Source organism: Lygodium microphyllum, chromosome 22 (genome assembly GCF_053477565.2).
Source record: "Lygodium microphyllum isolate KBCC chromosome 22, Lygodium_microphyllum_v1.1.10, whole genome shotgun sequence".
Lineage (NCBI taxonomy): Eukaryota > Viridiplantae > Streptophyta > Polypodiopsida > Schizaeales > Lygodiaceae > Lygodium > Lygodium microphyllum.
Window position 1 is genome coordinate 66,059,526 of NC_141156.1, and position 22,621 is coordinate 66,082,146.

The 22,621-nt window shown below is 42.5% G+C and overlaps 1 protein-coding gene across 2 annotated transcripts in view; it reads right to left on the reverse strand.

Moving 5' to 3' along the window:
• Window positions 1-22,621, reverse strand: part of LOC148017246 (putative bifunctional methylthioribulose-1-phosphate dehydratase/enolase-phosphatase E1) — a 231,535-nt gene that overhangs the window by 44,111 nt on the left and 164,803 nt on the right. The gene's annotated exons all lie outside the window — the stretch shown is intronic.

Below are 22,621 nucleotides of genomic sequence, written 5' to 3' on the forward strand. Positions count from 1 at the left end.
TAGAAGATCTGCCCGGCTTGCTCCTCATGCATCATTTGCATCGCTGTTTACAACTCATTACATAGCGCATTTTGAGCTGAATACCTGGCAAGAGACTCTTTAGCACCCTCAATGCGAGAGGCCATGGAAAGGGAGCTAGAGAGTATTCACCGAAATGAGACTTGGACATTGGTGGATCGTCCGAGCGACAAGAAAGTCATCGGGACAATGTGTATTTTTCGGACAAAGCTAAAAGTTGTGGCACTTTAGACAAGTACAAGGCTCGCCTTGTAGTGCAAGGATTTCGACAGAAGCACGACATTGATTATGAAGAGACCTTTGCCCCTACTGCACGGTTGACTTCCTTTCGGTTGCTACTCACGCTCGCCACTCACCACGGCTGGCCGATACATCAAATGGATGTCAAGAGTGCCTTCCTGAACGGATACTTTGAGGAGGAAGTCTATGTGGAGTAGCCATCAGGCTTTCCCTCAGGGAACCCTAGGGATACGGTATTCCGCTTGCAGAAAGCTCTTTATGGGCTGAAGCAAGTGCCGCGGTCTTGGTTCCATAGAATGGATGAGTTCTTACAGACTCATGGATACCATTCTACCCCTTATGACCCGAACTTATATGTTCGATCCACTCCAGAGGGGGTTAGCTATATCGTGCTATATGTTGATGACTTACTCATCACAGGTTCAGATTCTACTGTCATAGCGGAAATTAAGGCTAAGCTTAAACCTACATTTGAAATGACAAACCTTCGTTTGTTGTCTTATTTTTTGGGGATGGAGGTAGTTCGTTCTGGAGGATGTATTTTTGTGTCACAGCAGAAGTACGCATTTCAGCTTGTGGAACAGTACACTTCGGATCAGACACAGCCAGTGGCCACGCCTATTGATCCTATTGTCCACTTGTCGAAGGATACCCTAGGACAGCCCTTCGATGCACACACCTATCGTTCTGTTGTAAAAAAACTTCTTTGGTTAATTCACACTAGGCCAGATTTAGCTTACTCAGTAAGCATACTCAGTCAGCATTTCATAACACTTAGGATGTCACGTTGGATTGCATGTCTTCATGTGTTGCATTATTTGCAGTGTACTTTTTCTTATGGCTTGACATATGGTTCTCGTTTATGTTTGCAGGGGTACAATGATTCTGATTGGGCAGGAGATCTTGACACCCGGTGTTTCCATGGCGACTACCTCTTTACCTTGGGCACGGCTCCCATTTCTTGGTCCAGTCGTAAGCAAGAGACGATGGCAACTTCCACGGCCGAGGATGAGTACCGGGCTCTCTTCGATGGCACCACCGAGGCCATCTATCTGAGGAGTTTACTGGCGGTACTTCATTTTCCATGTGACTCTCCCACAGTTGTCTACTGCAACAACCAGAGTGCCATTGCCCTTATGGGCAATCCGATCATCACACCACGGACACGGCATGTGGGAGTCCACTTCCACTTTTCCAAAGAGCAAGTTGAGCTAGGCACTATTCGCCTAGAGTTTGTGCCTTCATCAGATAATTTTAAAGATATCTTGACCAAAGTGGTCAACCGGCCGGTTCTTCAGTACCTACTACCCAAGATCGGCATGGATACACCCTCCCCTACTTCTTCAGCTTGACGGGGAGAGGGTGCTTCCCTCTTGCTTTCCCTTCCAGTTTAAGAAGGGATGGCTCTTATTCTTGATCGTGACAGTGATGATGCTTACAGTTTTTTAGACATTACATTCACTTATTCTTTTGTATTGTATCATGGGCATTTGTAACTTCATCCGCACTATTAGGATGACCTGATTGTAAAAGGGCACTTGGACAAGTGAACACTGTTGCATAGCATATTGCATGAGCATGACATCTTGCATCTCCCTTTACATTACCCTATGCATTGGCATTCTGTTCATGTCAACATGCATTTGTGCGCATTTATCCCTTTTCGGTCTTTTGGAGTGGTCGACTCTAGGATCCATCATATTCGTAGCATAACACATAGCAATTCTGCTCAAGGCAGTTTCCCTACCCTTGCTTGCTTACTTTGCTTGTCTTGCTAAGCCCACCGTTTTTTTTTGCCTCTCACATATTCAACACATGATTAGCACATACATTCACCTTTATCATCCTTAGGTACTTATCCTCATTAGTGTGAGGGATTGGCTTGCTAGTTTTGTGAATAACTTGGGTTTAAAACTCTCTTTATCTTTTCCTATCTGTCACTTAATCGGCCGCTGCCTCTATATTACTTATATATTTTCAAAACACTTTTCAAAAAAGAAAAAAAACAAAATAAACAAGTCCATTGTTGATTCCATCCGCCTTTGTAGGCCTTGGTAGGCCCTTGGGCAGCCGACGAGCACCCTCGTCCGATGCCCTGACCTCTTTGGGGTGATCACTTGGGCTCCCTTGGTAAGATATCCATCACCACTGTCGTCTTGGTAGGCCACTGGGCAGCCGACGTGCAACTTTTGTCCAATGCCCTATTTTGGGCCTAAGAGGGGATGTTGTGCTAAGAAATGCACTTAGCCACTTAAATAGCCCCAAAACATGCTTGATTTAGGCTTATTTTAGCCAAAACCCTAAAACAAAAAGCGGATCGAGAAAGTTAAGTAGGAGAAGATCTAAAACCCTAATTTTCTATAAATTGGCAGCCAGCCCTCCACTCTTTTACAATCTCGTTTCTGCAGGTTTCAGGTGTTACCAGCTTACTTCCCACACCCCAGTCACGAAGGACATCTCAACCCTTGCTGTCCATCACTGTTCCCTACAGTCTGGCACCTATTTCCAGCCCTCCACACGCTGACTGCAGGCTGTCCTACCTGCATTTTCAGTCTTTCTCTCTCCTGCAAGCTCCGTTTTTAGTCCTCTCTCCTGCAAGTTGTCCTGCCTGCCTTTTAGTCCTCTCTCCTGCAAGCTCCGTTTTTAGTCTTTCTCTGCTTACATTTTTAGTCTTTCTCTGTCCTGCAGGCTCCATTTTTAGTCTTTCTCTCTCCTACAAGCTTCGTTTTTAGTCTTTCTCTCTCCTCATTGCTGTCTGCATCAGATCTAGCTTCTCACTGCTGCGTTTGTTGGTCTTTGACATTCGGAGGCTGCCTTGCTGCGATTCGGGATCCGTTCGGAGTACGACGTACTACATGTCCCACATTATGCAAAACAAGAATAGAACCATACTGAAATTCCAGTTTCACACTACCAATGCTTGCAATTTTACATGCATAGTTATCCCCCAAGTGGACAACACCACGTACAGCACCATTGTAGTCGGAGAGCCACTCATGATGTGGTGTGACATGAAAGGACGCACCTGAATCAAGTATCCAAGTGTGAACATCATCTTCAGAATCTACAATCAATGCATGTGCATCCAAAAAAGAAGCTAGAAGTACGTCACCGTCACTGCCATTATCATCAGTGACTACATTAACCTCTTCTATTTTCACATTGCTCTTTTTGGCATGCTGGCTGTCCTTGTTTTCAGCCTTGTTGGCTTCATTGTTTATGTTTTTACCCTTCTCTTTCTTTGGCTCAAAGCAATCCCTTTTGTAGTGCCATGATGGCACTCCATATTCTTTCCACAAGATTTGTTGCATGCTCGGTTTTCAGAACTGCTCTTATGCTGAAATCTGCCTCTAGTGTGTGATGCATTTAAAGACTTATTTGCTAAGTTATTTTGTCTATTGAGTTCTTCCATCAGCAAAGAACTCTCCACATCAGAGTATAACAGCTGAGCATTCGAATCTGTCCTGAAAGTATCCCAACTTTCAGGTAGGGTGCATAGCAAGAAGATAGCTTTCAACTCTTCATCAATATGAAAATCCAAAGCAATCAGCTAACTGAAAATTGAGTTAAACTCATTCAAATATACAGACATGGTTGTACCCTCGTTCATGCGAAATTCCATCAATTTTTTCAGCCCCAATAAACCTTGTTGGCTGCACTTTTCTGAGCATACAATTCTTGAAGCCTTTGCCACATTGCATATGCTGAATTCAACTTCTCAATGTTGAAGAGCAAGTTGTCTGATGCTGAGAACTCGATGGTAGAGCGAGCAAGCTCGTCCAAGTCATCCCACTCATCTTGTTCCATGTCTACCGGTTTGACTCCCTTTGTTTTGATAGGCTTTACATGTTTCTTCTACACCAAGATATTATAGCATTGTTTCTGCCCGATTGCAAAATTATGGGCACCCTCAAGCTTCTTGATGTGCAAAAGATTACTGTTGTCACTGTTTCCAGTCATAATTTGCAGTCCCAAATTGACTAACCAATCACCAAAGGCAAGCCCAAATATAACACAAGTGACCACAATGCACAAGAGTACCAACCAACAATGAAAATCCCAATATTGCAGAAATTTTCAGATCTGCAAATAAACTTTCAGTAAAAAATGTCATTTGTTGCACTCCTCAAGCAATTTCTGACACAATTAGAGACCAAGCCACCAGTTACATGTGAAATCCCCAAAATTTCATTGCAATTTCTGCTCCAAAGGCATTCCCGAGCACAAATTTGACAATGTGGGTCAAAAGCCCCAAATTTTTAAGGACAATCTATTCAAAATTGCATCAATTCAAGTACCTAAGTGCATATACCGGGAAATTCTTGCACAAATTGATAAAATTCTGCAAAATCCCCAAATTTCTCGGGTCTAGTGTGCACAAATTTCACTAAAATTGAAAAATTTTCACTAAAATGTGAAAAAACCCCAAAATTCCATAGGCAAATGTGCACCGATTTTGCAATTTCTGAGTCAGATTGTCCACTTTTGCATTAAAGTCCCCAAATCCAAAAAAAGGCTCAATTTTCCAGAAGCAAATGTGCATAGATTTGTATTCTGTGCTTGTATAAAGGAAACCCTCTTTTTTTTCAATTTCGTATAAAGCAAAAGAAAACGTTGACTAGCAAATGGGTCTGTGACCTGCCTAGTCACGGGTGACTTGTCGAACAGATCACCGCCTGACCTGTCGGATTAGCCCATGTCTAGTCGTCGCATCCTGCCTGTCACGTCCACGCTGAGCTCGGTTGCATGTTGCCTGGGCCTGGCCGCCAGCAGCGTGTCGGCTACAGCTTGCTACCCATCGAGCTTATGTGCCACTCCTACGATACCTACAACACTGCCCGCCGCTGGTCCCCCACTACCTCTTCTACACCTGCTGGACACTAACGACTGGTGCATGAAGCTCCTGCTCGCTTCTCATGCGACCTGACAACTGTCTCACTGTCACAACTCTATAGAAACAGAATTTGTATCCTTTTTCATTAATTTGTCTATATAATGATTTATTAAATTTATTTCCTTTGCACTAATTAGATATAAAGAAAAGTGCATTGGAGCTGGCCACTAATGAGTGGTCACAGGTTATGGTGGACCCACGCGGTGGGTTACAGAAAAGATAGTTCACACTTCCACCTATATGGGCCGATTGGGCGCCTGTGACCAGAACTCACGCATATCAGGGTTAGACTCACACACAGAAAGGATTGATGCCTTCAAGTGTGGGCTAGATCCACCAGAACAGACAGTTACAATCAACAAGATGGCATGATCATGAAATGCTTGTATAATGTGCATGTGTGGGCTGAAAGCTTGAAATGCATATTTCTTTGCATAGAAAAGTCACATGAAGATTCTGATACCGTTTTTGCGATGTACACGGAAAAAGCTTTCATATGACACCCATATTGGGGGCTCCCTAAATTTTAGGAGATCCCTAAATTTTAGGAGGTCCCTAAATTTTAGGAGCCTCGAATTAGCCTAAAAATGCTAGTCCTAAAAAATAGGGATGTCATTTTAAAAATAGTAAGTTCTGTACTCTGACTGTGCTTACTAAATTTGGTTGTAAAATTTAGGGACCTCCTAAAATTTAGGGATCTTCTAAAAAATAGGGGTGTCATTCTAAAAATAGTAAGTTCTGTACTCTGACTGTGCTTACTAAATTTGGTTGTTTCTATTCTTGACAGTATTCAACCCAAAAAGGAAGGCCATAGAGAAGAGACAAGTGTCAAGACACTTGTCACACAAGTTTCCAAGTGTCCCACCACTTGTCACATCTCATGACATGTGGCTGGACACTTGTCTTGTGCTACTCCACTTTCCCCTTTTGTACTAGCTCTTCCCTATCCTATAAATAAGAGCTCGTTTTTTTTCATTCAGCATCATTTTTCTTTGCTGTAAACTCATGTACAGCACCCACAAATAGCCAGAAACTAGCCCTATCCATCCCCATCATCATCCCCCACTTCTCCATTATCAAATTCCTCCATATTCCCTCTTCTATCACTGCTGTTTTACAGGACAGCAAGCCTGTAAATTCATTACAGCACCTCCTTTTCAAGCTCTTTCTTCCATTTTAGCAACAAGAAGCAAGCCCTATCCATGTACTACTGTTCAACGATGGAGAAGGCTGATTTCCCCTCTTTCTTCTCTCATACTCTAAAGAAATCAGTTCTTATCATTGCATAATAGATAATGCATGTGTGTTTATACATCTTTGCATGATCTTGTGAGAGTGAGAATTACTTCTTCTCACTCTCTGGTTGATTGTAACTGAGCTCTTCCCTAAGGGACTTGGGTTGAGCATAAATACATTCCTTCGAGGGGGGGTTGCCCATCTTCAACCCTCAATCTTATCTCCATTACTTTTACATTTTCATGGCTGTAATTTTGTGAGTAATTTTCATTTTCAACTTTAAGTGTTCATTCTCTTTTATATTAAATCTCGAAAACAAGCGAATATCATAATTGTTAAGCATACTACGTTGTTCGGGGCGTTTACAGTGGTATCAGAGCTTTGGCTCGGTCCTCACCCCCAACACTGGTAGTGCTTACAATTATAAGTTTGTTTGTTTTCAGCCCTTGCATTGAGTGCTTGAGCTTTTTTTTTTCTTAAGAGTCTCAATGGATCAATCGAGTGCTATCCTTCAAGCCATTCAAAGTCTTAGAGAGGAGAATCAGCAAATTCGTGAGCAACTTCTCAAACTAGAAAAAGTTGAGAATCCCAAAGAATTCAAGGAAAGAAGCCCATCTGCTTCAAGGAGACAAGCCATACCAATGAAAGAAGCCGATCAAGAAGTCCAACTACTTCTAAGAGGCAGTCCCATTCTACTTCAAGACAAAGAAAGAGATCGCGTCGAAGCTCATCCTCTTCTTCAAAGTCATCTGGCGCCTACTCTGATGGACCCTCTTCTAGTAACGAAGAGTCACACCCTTCTCGTGGAAGACCTCATCATCGTCAAAGGCGTCGACATTCTTCACCCTCGTCTCCATCTTCATCCCCATCAAGCACTTCATCATCTTCAACCTCAAGATCCGGGCATGGACGAAGGCATAAGAAGAAGAATAAGACTAAGTCACTATCTCAACTTGAAAAGAAGATCAAGTTCAGTATCTATGATGGTTCCCGAAATTCTGATCTTCTTCTGAAGTTTATTCGTCAATTTCAAATTTGTTGGGTATCTCACACGCCTTACTTACGCCTACGCTCATATGGGAGTGTGCGGGTGATCACTAGGACACCGGGGCACTTTTTACTCTCGGTAGGAGAGGTTTTTTCCCCCAGATTATGTGTACTATTTTGTATGTGCTTGTGGTGCACACTTACGGGCACTTACTGTGTTCGGGTGTGAACAGCCCCTTATAACCCTAAGGTATAAGGGTTATCATTTGTACTTTTAGCTAACACTCTATTCAGTACTATTGCATTGGGTGTCGTGCTCAACTCTGTCTCTCACTCTCACACTGTCTACTGCACTTCAGCTGCACCTCGATCCTCTCCCATCTGACATTTGGTATCAGAGCTCAGCTCAGAGCAGTCTTCAGTCTGCAGTCTGCAGCCCACTCCAGTTCAGCCAGCCCCCGCCAGTTCTGCCCCAGCCACCTGTACCTGCGTGCTGCCACCTCTGCCCAGCGTGTCCTCTGCCCTGTGTCTGCCCAGCGTGCCCCTTCGCCTGTCAGTCTGCCTGCGCAGCCTCCCTGCGCTGAGCTAGACTGTGCCGTCAGCCCCAGCTGCCTGTTCCTGCCCAGTCTAGCCTGCGCCTGTCAGTCCGTCAGCGTGCAGCTCCAACAACCAGCGCGCCATCTGTCCTGCACAGCGCGCCCTGCCCAGCGTGCCACCTGTCCTGCACAGCGTGCCGCCAATTCTGCGCAGCGCGCCATCTGCCCAGCACGTACCAGTCCTGCCTGCGCGTGTCACTGACCTGCACGCCTGTACCTGTGCGTCAGCCCGACTGTACCCAGCAGTCATTACCTCGGGAATCGTGCCCGTCGTCAACACGCAGAGGTAACATTCTGCACTTTTCTTTTACACAGGAGTTCGTGCAACAGGTTCAGGTTCAGCATTGGGAAACGTGCTGAACAGCAGGTTCAGTTTTCAGCATTGGGAAACGTGCTGAACAGCAGGTTCAGTTTTCAGCATTGGGAAACGTGCTGTGTCAGTCTGTGACACATTGAATGCACATTTTGGGGCTTTTGTAACAGACATTTGTGACAGAAATTTTGGGCAGAAAATTTTGGGGCTTTTGATGTTTTAGTGCTGCTGAGCACTAATTGCACCTTGGGAAGCGTGCATCAGTGACAGTTTTTTGACAGAGTACCCTTTGCACATTAATTGCAGACTTGTGTTTGCTGCAATTTCTGGAAATTTGCAGATTTCCAGCCCGTACTGCATTGACATTGCTCTATTGCCTTTTGGGAAATAATGGCAAATCAGGGAGGAGATGTATTCACCTATGTGTCCAAGGAAGACCGATTGGATGGGAACAATTATTCCCTTTGGTCTTTCATGATGAAGAATGTATTAGTGGCCAAAAATTTGTGGGATTATGTCAGTGGAGAGGAAGCACGACCGGGAGTTGTGGCTCCCGCTACTCCTCCTCCAGGAGGACGTGCAAGAGGGCAACCTCAGCCCCCTCCACCTCAGCCCGCTCAGCCACTTCCCCCAAGAACTGCAGCTCAGAAAGCTTGGGATACACGGGATGCACAGGCTATGTCGCTGATTGCATTGGCAGTTCAGCGTTCTATCATTCCTCATTTTCGTTCAGCAGCTTCTTCACAAGAAGCTTGGTTGACATTGGAGCAGATGTTTGCAGGAAAGAATGAGACTCGCATCTCTTTCTTGAAGAAAGAGCTAGAGACTCTAAAGATGAATGAGGGTGATTCTATGCAGGATCATCTCAACAAAATTCAGGACTTGCGGGAGCAACTCATGAATGTGGATGAGTACTACTCAGATGTGCAGCTGATTTCTACGACATTGAATTCACTGCCTCCCTCTTACTTGGCTTTTCATACTGCCTTGAACCTCACTATGAGGATTTCGAACGAGCCTATCACTTTCATTCAGCTTGTCAGTTTGCTTCTAGAGGAGGAACAAACTAGACGGAACAGTGGTGTGGATGGTATAGCCTCTGAGCAGGCTTTTATGTCAAGGCAGAAGGGTAAAAACAGCCAAGGGAAATATGCTTCGCAGAGTTCTGGTAGTAGTAACACTTCACAGACAAGTCAGAAACAGGGGGGCACGCAAGCCAAGAAAGGAAAATGCCATTACTGCAAGAAGCCTGGCCACTACATCACTGAGTGCAGGAAGCGCATCGCCAAAGAGAAGAAGAAGGAGTCAGGGATGTCTGTTTCTGCAGCTCCTTCCACTGCTAGTGAGTCCGCGTCCTTTGTTGCAGACAGGGACTATTGTTTTTACACTTGCAGTTATGATGTCTCTTGGGCTGATAGAGCATTTAGCTCTACAGAGGATGCTGACACTTGGTTCTTTGACAGTGGTGCTTCACGGCATATCACATCTCGTAGAGATTTGTTTGCTTCTCTTGGTGCACCTCCCGTTGGGAAGTCTGTTCAGTGTGCTAATAATGCATCATACCCTGTTCGTGGTATTGGGGAGATTCAGCTTACAGCCATTGATGGCTCTATTCTCCGCCTACAGGATGCTTTGTATGTGCCTGGCATTAAGAAGAATCTGCTTTCCATTTCTTCTATGGCACGTTGTGGTTTGCAGGTCACCTTTGATGATGACCGTTGCATGGTCCGTGACAAGGAACACATGACATTGGTCTTGACAGGTTCTCTGTGTCATGGGTTATATGAGTTGGATGCTCTTTCGGTAGATCAGTCTGCATATTTGACATCCACTCTTACTCCTGCTATGTTAGAGGCAGAGTTATGGCATGCTCGTTTGGGGCATGTAAACTATGGCAGCTTGATGCTATTACAGCGTACTCAGATGTTGGATGGATTACCTCTCTTGGAGAGACCTCCTGAGCATTTATGCGAGGGTTGCATTTTGGGGAAAATGCATCGTTTCTCTTTTCCCCGTGATGTTGCTTTTAGAGCAACAGCCAGATTGCAGCTTGTGCATTCGGATGTTTGTGGGCCCATGCAGACACAGTCATTGGGTGGTTGTTACTATTTTGTAACATTTATTGATGACTTTACACGTTTGTGCTGGGTCTACTGCTTGAAAAAGAAGTCAGAAGTGTATGATGCATTTTTGGCTTTCAGTGCACTTATGGAAACTCAGTCTGGTTGCAAGATTAAGACTCTCCGTTCGGACCGAGGGGGGGAATACATGTCCTCTATGCTGAATTCTTATTTGCAGCAGAAGAGCATTATCCATCAGTACACTACTGCATATACTCCACAGCAGAATGGGGTAGCAGAGAGGAAAAATCGGTCACTCATGGAGATGGCCAGATGTATGCTGAAGGCAAAGAGTTTGCCTCATAGTTTTTGGATGGAAGCCGTCATGTGCGCTTGCCACATTTTGAACAGATGCCCTACCAAGGCCTTGAAAACCGTCACACCTTTTGAGGCTTGGCACAGCCGCAAACCTTCTGTTGGCCACTTCCGTACTTTTGGGTGTCTTGCATATGCCCATATTCCACAGGTACTTCGAAAGAAGTTGGACAACAAGGCTGTAAAATGCATCTTTATGGGATATAGCAGCGAAAGCAAAGGCTACAGACTCTATGATCCCGTGACCAAGAAGGTTTTTGTCAGCAGGGATGTTGTATTTGATGAAAAATCAGAATTATCCTTGGCTGGTTTTGATACATATCAGGCTGCCCGTGATGTCTTTGAAGGGCTGCTGCCCATCACATTTGGTGATTCAGCTGGTACTTCAGCAAATGAACCTAATGTTCAGCCAGCTGCTCCTATGGAACATGCAGTAAATCAGCACATTGCTGAAACTGAAATTCAGCAGGAACTTGTACACAGTCAGGAAGCAAGACAGGTGCCTAGATGGTACACGCAGACTATGAGAGATAGTCATTTGGAAACACCCTTGGCTGGTCGTACTCGAAGGCAAACTCGACTGCATGATTCAGCACATTCCATGGAGTTTGTTATGGCAGCATGTACTCATGATAATGAGGAGCCTGAATGTTTTGAGGATGCACGACATAGTGTGCATTGGATGGCAGCCATGCAAGCTGAATTGGATTCTATTCATAAGAATCATACTTGGGATTTGGTGTCTTTGCCAGTTGGCAAGCGTGCCATTGGTACGAAATGGGTCTACAAATTGAAAAGGAATGCAGATGGATCCATAGATAAGTACAAGGCACGGCTGGTAGCTAAAGGCTACGCACAGAAAAAGGGCATTGACTATGAGGAGACCTTTGCTCCTACCTCCCGTATGACGACCATTCGGTCTATGATTGCCTTGGCTGCACATTTTGGTTGGAAAGTGCATCAGCTGGATATAAAGACTGCATTCTTACATGGGGAACTTCAGGAAGAAGTGTATGTACAGCAGCCCATTGGTTTTGCAGTTGAAGGCTCAGAAAATTTAGTATGCAAGCTGAAAAAAGCTCTATATGGTTTGAAACAAGCTCCACGAGCTTGGTACGCAAAGATAGATGCTTTCTTGCTTAGTCAGGGGTTTGTAAACAGCCCATCTGAGTCTACCCTTTATGTACATAAAGAGGGGGGATCCATGCTGATTTTGTGTCTATATGTAGATGACCTTTTGCTCACTGGAACACATGCTGATCAGATTTCAGCATTCAAAAATAATTTACAGCAAACTTTTGACATGTCTGACTTGGGTATTTTGCACTATTACTTGGGCATCCAGTTTGTACATGATGCTAGAGGCATTGGATTATGTCAGTCAAGGTACATTGGGCAACTTCTTGAGAAGTTTGGCTTACAGGATTGCAAGCCAGTTTGTACACCCATGGAACCTGGGCTCAAACTGTCATTACATGATGACAGTGATTTGTTTGATATCCATACTTATGCTCCAGCAGTGGGATGTCTCATCTATCTATGCCACACTCGGCCAGACATACAGTTTGCCGTTTCAGTTTTGAGCAGGTACATGCATCAGCCTCGTATGTCGCATTGGCAAGCTGTGAAGCGTGTGTTTCGTTACTTGCAGGGTACTAGAGCTCTTGGATTGCTTTATGCCAAGGGGAAACCACTGCAGTTACATGCTTACAGTGACTCTGATTGGGCTGGTGATTTTGATACTCGTCACTCCACTAGTGGCAATTGTTTCTTTCTTGGCTCGTCATGCATTTCTTGGGTTAGCAAGAAACAATCCACTGTTGCCACGTCGTCATGTGAAGCTGAGTACAAGGCAGCCTTCACTACTGCAGTTGAGTGCGTATGGCTTAGACGCTTACTTGCTGATTTGGATGTATCTGTTACGGAGCCTACTCCTTTATATACTGACAGTCAGAGTGCCATTGCAGTGGCACGGAACCCTGTGTTTCATGCTCGCACGAAACACATAGAGATTCACTACCACTTTGTCAGAGAGAGGCTACATGCAGGTGATATCAGCCTTGTCTACTGTCCTACCACCAGCAATGTGGCAGACATCTTCACCAAAGCTCTTCCACGAGACAAATTTGAAGCATTTCGCGATGCTTTGAATTTGACGCCCTTTGGTGGCGGATGATCCTTGTACACTTGATCACTCTTCACTCCAGGGGGGTTTGTTGGGTATCTCACACGCCTTACTTACGCCTACGCTCATATGGGAGTGTGCGGGTGATCACTAGGACACCGGGGCACTTTTTACTCTCGGTAGGAGAGGTTTTTTCCCCCAGATTATGTGTACTATTTTGTATGTGCTTGTGGTGCACACTTACGGGCACTTACTGTGTTCGGGTGTGAACAGCCCCTTATAACCCTAAGGTATAAGGGTTATCATTTGTACTTTCAGCTAACACTCTATTCAGTACTATTGCATTGGGTGTCGTGCTCAACTCTGTCTCTCACTCTCACACTGTCTACTGCACTTCAGCTGCACCTCGATCCTCTCCCATCTGACAAAATTTTGTATGGTCGTGACAAGTATAAAGAAAAAGAAAAGATTAAGTTTGCAGCTTTACATTTAACCGACTTAGCCCATACTTGGTGGACGGGGTTGGAATATGATCATGCTGCCCCAAAATCATGGCGGTCCTTTGTTCACATGATACAAAGCCAATTTCTTCCTGTTCATTTCAAAAGAGATGTAAAAATGGAATGGGATCGGCTTTGGCAAAGAAAAAATGAGTCACTTGGTGACTATACCAAGAGATTTTGGGAGCTACTTTTGAAGGTCCAACATTTCAAGAAGATCAGCAGTTCGGAAAAGCTTAGGAAGTTTCAAGGAGGTTTGCATTTTAAACTTCGTACTGCTCTTAATCATTATCATTGTTCTAGTCTCAGGGAACTCATTGACCATGCTGAGACATGGGAAATGGAGCACAATGGCAACAAATCATTCCAAAAGAATGATAAGAAGAGAGTAGCTGATGATGAGGAGTATTCAGCCCCAAATAAAGGACAAAAACAGCGGCAAAAGCAGCCATCAAATCAAAAGAAGATGAAGCCCTATGCACCTCCTAATGCTTCTCAATTTCGCTCCAATCTATACCCACAAGCAAAGCAACTTTCTGAAGAAGAAAAGCAACGCTTCATGAAAGAAGGAAAGTGCTTTAAATGTGGACAAACAGGCCACATAGCGAAGCAATGTTCAAACAAGGGACAAAGCAAGGTTTCTGACAACAAGCCTAAGTCGCAAGTGAAAATCAATGCTATCAGTGATGTAGTTGCAAACACAACTCACACTCCAGAGACGCGCAAATTATTAAAAGCTTGGGGACAGTTGCAAGGTAAGCAAGCACTATTTTTGATAGATCTTGGGGCGAATGAAAATATCATTTCCTTGCAATTAGCTAAAGAGGTTGGATTAAAGAATGAAGAGATCGACACTCCGGCAGAAGTTCGCCAAGCTTTAAATGCTGATGAAGGTGACACAGTGAAGACTGTGATACCCTACATTGGCAAGCTCAATTCAAATTCAAGGCTATAGTGACGAAGATACCTTCTGTATCGGAGACCTTGATGGTTGCGATGTGATTCTTGGCATGCCCTGGAATCATAGAGTAGATTCAACCATCTTCTCTCAGAAAAAGAAGGTAAAACTCACCAACAAAGGCAAGAAGTACGAGATCCAAGCTGGAGTTTCTGGAGACACCATACCTATAGTAAGCCATATGCAAGAAAGATTGTGTTCAATGTTGTCTGCTTTATGTCATTGATGTAAAAGATAATACGAATGTTGAAAACCAAGAGCAACTTCAGCTCTTGGAAAAGTATAAAGATTGTTTTTCGCAAGATCTTCCTTATCAGCTTCCCCCAGAAAGGCCAGAAGACCATCATATTGATATTATCCCGGGCAGTTCTCCTCCTAATATAACACCATACCGTGTGAGCCGTCCTCAACAAGAAGAAATCAGAAAGCAAGTCGAAGACCTACTCAACCATGGGCTAATTAGGCCAAGTAGCTCACCATTTTGTTCACCGGTTCTTCTTGTTCAAAAGAAAGATGGCACATTCAGGATGTGCATTGATATCGAGCCCTCAACAAAATCACTGTGAAGAATCGGTTTCCTATTCCCAGAATTGACGACATTTTGGATCGTCTAGGAGGCTCAAAGGTTTTCAGCCGCATTGATCTAAAGAGTGGTTATCATCAAATTAGGGTAATACCACAAGATGTACACAAAACTGCTTTCCGCACTTCATACGGTCTTTATGAATTCTTGGTGGTTCCTTTCGGATTAACCAATGCACCAGCCACCTTTAATCGAATGATGGAGCGCATCTTTAGAGAGCATCGACAATATGTCGGTACTTTCTTTGATGATATTCTTGTCTTTAGCAAGAATGAAGGGGAGCATCATCAACACTTGGAAATTGTTCTACAATTACTACAACAAAATCAACTCTTGGTAAATGGTAAAAAGAATGAATTTTTCATGCATAAAATAAATTACCTTGGACATGTCATCTCTTCTGAAGGGATTCAGATGGATCCTGAAAAGATCAGGATAATCCAAGAATGGCCTCATCTTCATGATGTACATGAGGTGCGATCGTTTCTTGGCTTATGTTCTTATTACCGCCGCTTCATCAAGCATTTTGCACATATGGCTTCTCCACTTCATGACCTTACAAAGAAGAAGATCTCTTTCCAATGGAAGGAAAAAGAGAAGGCAGCCTTCACAAGGCTGAAAACAGCTTTTACTTCTGGACCTGTTCTTATCATTCCAAATCTCGTAAAACCATTTGTGGTGGAAGCAGATGCTTGCAGTGATTGTATTGGTGCAGTGCTAAATCAAGAAGGTCATGCCGTAGCCTTTGAAAGCCGTCGTCTAAATGATGTGGAGAAAAGGTATGACATTTATAAAAAGGAGCTCTTAGTAGTGGTTCATGCTTTAAAGATATGAAAATATTATCTTTTAGGCAATGAATTCCTTATTAAAACCGATCATCAAAGCTTGAAGTATTTCAAGACTCAAAAGCATTTGCAGGAGAAACATGCAAGATGGGAAAATTTCTTATCTATGTTTTATTTTCAAATTATGTACACTCCAGGGAAACAAAATGTAGTTGCTGATGCACTTTCTAGAGTGCCTCGCATTGCAACAATTACAGTGGCTCATCGTGAAGATTTTCAAACGATGAAGAATACTTATGATGAAGATACTGATTTTGCAACAATTTGGTCAAATTTACAGCAAGGAGGTTCTCATCCAGATTATTCCATCAAAGACGGTTACCTTCTCATCAACAATCGCCTTTGTGTCACTCTTCCTGTTCGACAAAAGGTGCTTAAAGAAAGTCATGAACCCCCTTATGCAGGGCATAGAGGGAGGGCAGCCACTCTAAGTGCAATTGAGCACTATTTTTATTGGCCAACATTATGAAAAGATACACATAACTTCATTGAGGCTTGTCTGGTATGCCAAAAATCCAAATATGATAGGTAGAAGATTCCAGGATTGTTGCAACCTCTTCCAGTGCCCAAAGATCCATGGGAATCTATCACAATGGATTTCATCTCAGGTATTCCAAGAACACCTCAAGGTCATGATATGATTTGGGTCATAATTGATAGATTCAGCAAACAATCACATTTTATTCCATGTTATAAAACATTGAAATCCGCACAAGTTGCAAGACTTTTCATACAACATATCTTCAGATTACATGGTATGCCTTCTGAGATCATTTCAGATAGAGACTCCAAATTCACAAGTAACTTTTGGCATGCCTTATTTGAGAATTTGGGAACCACTTTAAAGTTCTCCTCAGCTTTTCATCCTCAAACTGACGGCCAAACAGAGGTGATGAATCTCACTCTTTTGGATATGTTGAAAGCTTATGTTAGTGAACATAAGTCACAATGGGAGAAATATCTTCCATTATTGGAGTTTGCTTACAACAATACAGTGCACTCATCCACAGGGAAAGCTCCAAATGAAATAGTACAGGGTAAAGTGATTCATCCTCCAATTATTTGCACTAAAGATAAGATTTTTGCTGCTGATGAGTTTGCTTCAAATTTAAAAACAACAATGGATCAAGTTCGAGCCACTATCAAAGTTGCCCAAGAGCGACAAAAGAAGCAAGCAGATAAACGAAGAAGACCTTTGGCTTTTGAAAAATGTCAATATGTCTTGCTAAAGTTTGATAAAAGCAGGCTCAAACAAGGTTCTGGTCAAAATTCATCTTTTCCAAAGCTCTCCAGTAGATACTTTGGACCCTTCAAAGTGATTGAGAAAATAAATGAAGTTTCTTATCGACTTGAGCTTCCTGCTCATTGGAAAATACACAACGCTTTTTATGTAAGTTTGCTAAAACCTTACGTAGGACCAGAACCAAAGGAACCCATTACTGAAGATCCCCCAGAAGTTGAAGAAACAGAGCAACTCTTGGAACCTGAAAAGATTTTGTTTCTTAAGGATCGAACCACGAGAAGTGGCCTTGTGACACGAAAATTCTTACTAAAATTCAAGAATCTACCCACAACAGATGCACAGTGGGTAGATGAAAAATTCATGAAGGATTACCCAAACATTCTTCAGCCATATCAAGAAGCTTTTTCAGCTGAGAACAGCTGAATAAAAGCCAGAGGGCTGTCATGACTCTATAGAAACAGAATTTGTATCATTTTTCATTAATTTGTCTATATAATGATTTATTAAATTTATTTACTTTGCACTAATTAGATATAAAGAAAAGCGCATTGGAGCTGGCCACTGATGAGTGGTCACAGGTTATGGTGGACCCACGCGGTGGGTTAGAGAAAAGATAGTTCACACTTCCACCTATATGGCCCGATTGGGCGCCTGTGACCAGAACTCATGCATATCAGGGTTAGACTTGCACACAGAAAGGATTGATGCCTGAAGTGTCGGCTAGATCCACCAGAACAGACAGTTACAATCAACAAGATGGCATGATCATGAAATGCTTGTATAATGTACATGTGTGGGCTGAAAGCTTGAAATGCACAATTCTTTGCATAGGAAAGTCACATGAAGATTCTGATACCGTTTTTGCGATGTACACGGAAAAAGCTTTCATATGACACCCATATTGGGGGAGTCCCTAAATTTTAGGAGATCCCTAAATTTTAGGAGCCTCGAATTAGCCTAAAAATGCTAGTCCTAAAAAATAGGGATGTCATTCTAAAAATAGTAAGTTCTGTACTCTGACTGTGCTTACTAAATTTGGTTGTTTCTATTCTTGACAGTATTCAACCCAAAAAGGAAGGCCATAGAGAAGAGACAAGTGTCAAGACACTTGTCACACAAGTTTCCAAGTGTCCCACCACTTGTCACATCTCATGACATGTGGCTGGACACTTGTCTTGTGCTACTCCACTTTTCCCTTTTGTACTAGCTCTCCCCTCTCCTATAAATAAGAGCTCGTTTTTCTTCATTGAACATCATTTTTCTATGCTGTAAACTCATGTACAGCAACCACAGATAGCCAGAAACTGGCCCCATCCATCCCCATCATCATCCCCCACTTCTCCATTATCAAATTCCTCCATATTCCCTCTTCTATCACTGCTGTTTTACAGGACAGCAAGCCTGTAAATTCATTACAGCACCTCCTTTTCAAGCTCTTTCTTCCATTTTAGCAACAAGAAGCAAGCTCTATCCATGTACTATTGTTCAACGATGGAGAAGGCTGATTTTCCATTTTTCTTCTCTCATACTGTAAAGAAATCAGTTCTTATCATTGCATAATAGATAATGCGTGTGTGTTTGTACATCTTTGCATGATCTTGTGAGAGTGAGAATTACTTCTTCTCACTCTCAGGATGATTGTAACTGAGCTCTTCCCTAAGGGACTTGGGTTGAGCAGAAATACATTCCTTCGGGGGGGGGGGGGGGGGTTTGCCCATCTTCAACCCTCAATCTTGTCTCCATTACTTTTACATTTTCATGGCTGTAATTTTGTGAGTAATTTTCCTTTTCAGCTTTAAGTGTTCATTCTCTTTTATATTAAATCTCGAAAACAAGCGAATATCATAATTGTTAAGCATACTACGTTGTTCGGGGCGTTTACACTCACTGGCTTCGAGAAGCGTGCACAACCTGTGAGCTCTAATACTAGTTTGTTATGAAGGTCGTGCGTGAGCTGAGAGTGAAGGGGGCAGAGAGTTGAGAGCAGTAGAGAGTGAGAGAGTGAGTGAGCACGACACAATGGTATACGGTACAATGACTAGTGTACCACATTTTAGGTTTTGAATATATATAAAGTACAACGTGTAAGGGTGTGTTCACACACAAACACAATAAAAGGCACAGTGACCCTTTAATACCAACAGAGGGATGTGCCATTTACGTGGACAAAAGTGAAAATTTCAACATTTGAAAAATTAAAGAAAAAGACGACTTTATTGGGGATTGATTTTACCGTACAGACAGGCCATCAAACTTTGAGGTACTTTCTGACACAGACAAAGTTGTCAAAGAAGCATATGAGATGGACAACTTTTGATGTTTCATTTTCAGATTGTATATATTGATGGTAAAAAAGTTATTGTGACTGATGCACTGTCACGTAAGCCACCAACTTTAGTTGTCAGCATTGTTTATCACACTGAGTTGGATACCATGAAAGAGTAATATATTATTGATTCGAACTTTGCTAATCTTTATGATCAATTGTGCAATGGCCAAAGGCATGAGCACTATGTGTTAAGAGATGGATTTTTTATGATGCAAGGACGATAGTATGTCACGAAGCAGTTGAGACCTAGAGTTATCATTGAAAGTCATGCTCTTCCATATGCAAGACATAGAGGTATTAATGCCACAATCAAGGCAATGGAGCATTTCTTTTATTAGCCAGCTTTGAGACATGGTGTAGAGCACTTTGTCAAGACATGCATCGTATGTCAAAAGGTCAAGCATATGACAGACAAAAGATGCCAGGTTTGTTGCAACCCTTGCCTATTCCAAATAGGCCTTGGCAGAGCATTGCAATGGATTTTATTTTTGAGCTTCTGGGACACCTACGGGAATGATGGAATATGGACTATCATTTACAAGTTTAGCAAACAAGCCCATTTTATTCCAGTGAGGAAGAAAATAAAGGCTAATCATATGGCTAACTTGTTTCTGCAGCATATCTTTAAGTATCATGATATGCCAAAGTCGATTGTTAGTGATTCAGACCCTCAGATAACCAGTTTATTTTCGAAGGGGTTTTTTGAGAATATGGGTACCACGCTGAAATTCTCGCCATCCTTTCATCTATAGACACATGGTCAGTCTGAGGAACCAAATTTCACAGTGTTAGATCTTTTGAGATACTATGTCTCAAACCACAGGACACAGTGGGAGCATTTGTCCTTAGTTGAGTTTGCTTACAACAATACAGTGCATAATTCCACTGACAATGCTCCATTTGAGGTGGTTGAGGATGGAAAGAAGATATCATCTATCTTGCAAACTAAGGATAAGATCTTTAAGGCTGACCGTTATGTGGAAAACTTGGATGCAACCTATGCGAAGATAAAGTATGCACTTCAGAGATTGCAAAAAAAGCAAAAGAAGGTGGTTGATCACCATAGACGTGCTTTGCAGTTTGCAGAGAGCGACTATGTATTGCTACGTTTTGAAAAGGCAAGAGTGAAAAAGAGTTTAAAAAAGAGAGAAATTGTATCCGAAGTTGAGTATGAGATACTATGGGCCCTTCTAGATGTCGGAAAAGATCAACGATGTGGCATATTGGCTGAAATTACCTCCCCATTGGCAGATACACAATGCCTTTCATGTCAATTTGTTGAGGCCTTTCGTCGTGATGTGCTAGAAGATGTCTACTGATATTTAGCCTCAGGTTAAGGAGTTGGATGAGATTTTGGTACTTCAGCAGATCTTAGCACATAAAGAAATAAAGATTAGAGATAAAGTTTCCAAGAGATATTTAGTGAAGTTGCAAAATTATTTACCAATGGTGGATGCAAAATGAATGGAAGAGGAAGACTTGGCAGACCATCCTTAACTGTTGCAGCTTTATCTAGATGCCTTTCAGTTAGAGTCAACTTCAGTTCAAGTTCAGCAGAGCAGGGATCCAAAGTATTATCTGATGCTCAAGGGGAAGGTAGTACTTCCACTCCTCCAATTGTGGATAGCTCTTGTATGTAGTGAGTCTTGGATGTACTCAGCATGCATCCAAGGTACTGAGCTGACAGTATGTCTGCCATGAGGTCACTACTCAGTGTAACAAGTCACTATGAGATGTATGCAAATGGATATGGTTGTCACCGCGGCTTTGAGACTATACTTTTGCATCAATTTGAGATCAATTCATGATCAGTTTGGCATAAGCTTTTACCTTAGTTTTGAGATCAAATTCTGATCAGTTTCAACTCAATTTTTGATCAATTTGAGAGCTGTTTATGGTCACTTTTGGGATCAATTTTGCATTAGTTACTGATCGGATTTGTGATTAGTTTGAAATCACATTTGCAGCAGTTTGTGATCAGTTCTCAGATCAACAAGTGATTAGATTATGCTAAGTTTTCAATGGTTTACACTTGGTTCCATGAACACCAACATGTTAGTAAATGCCATTGATAGTTTCAGCCATGGTTTATGCTGAGAATATGCTATACTATGGTTCTCAAGTAAGAACAGTTGAGAAACATGAGTTATGGATGAATCCAATGGGTTTCTAGCAACAGTTCTAGACTATTTCGCAGTTATGCAGGCTGCAAATTTTCAGTAAGCTTTGGGACATATAGCATGGTTAGACAACAATGGCCAATGTTATGACTGTGATACCTTGTGGAAATTCCAATGCAATATGCTTTTCTTTTGGCACAATGCAGTCCAATCGAGGACGATTGCAAGGATTTCAAGGGGGAGGTCTGTCATGAGGACGTGAAATTTTGAGATGCTTTAATCTTGCTGATAGCATTTGATTATTTTATTAATCAAATGTGCAAGGTTGTTTCGCACATGTGATGCACATATGGAAGTTATTTCATAGTAACACGCCAAGGACCTTGAGGATGCAATGGGTGTCAAAAGAAAAAGATGTAATAAGTTATAACAGCTAGGCTTGGTGTCAATTTTGACCCTAGGATAGTTATTTGGCCAATAAATGTTAATGGTGACACTAGGTACTAGTATTAATTAATTAATTAATGCTAGTCTAAGGGTCAACAAAGGTTCGGAACCACTCAGTCATTCAGTAAGTTTATAGCTTGGGGGGGGGAGAGAGAGAGAGAGAGAGAGAGAGAGAGAGAGAGAGGGAGCTGCTGGTCCATTTTCTAATCAAAGAATAGCAATTTGCTGCAAAAAACAGTCATCTAGGGACAGCATGGAGTCACCTTCCATGAACTAGCAACAGCATTGCCGATCAAGTGACAGCATTTTGAAGGCGCCTAGCAATAGATGACTGCATTAAATACAAGTTGGAGCAAGTAACAAGCAGAATTTAGGGTTTTTTCGCGAAGAAAATCAAATTTCTTTCTCATCTTGTCTTTCTCTCACCTTCTCGAACTGATTCTCAAGAGATCTCTGCATTTCTCGATCATTTTGAGTAGATCTCACCTAAATTTGGTGGACACCATAGAGATCTCTGTTGTAAACCCTAAATTTCTACAAAAATTAGAGTTTAGCACTCCCCCTTTGGGACCTGTACCAATAGGAGAAGGCATCATACACTGAAATCAGCACCTAAATTTCATAGAATTGACAAAGATTTCACATGTTAGTCCGCCGTCCATTGTGAATTGGGGCAACATTTGATCAATTGGTGGTTCCATTTATGTAATTTCTAGGTGAAAATCAAGGGGCGATTGGCCCAAATTGCTTGC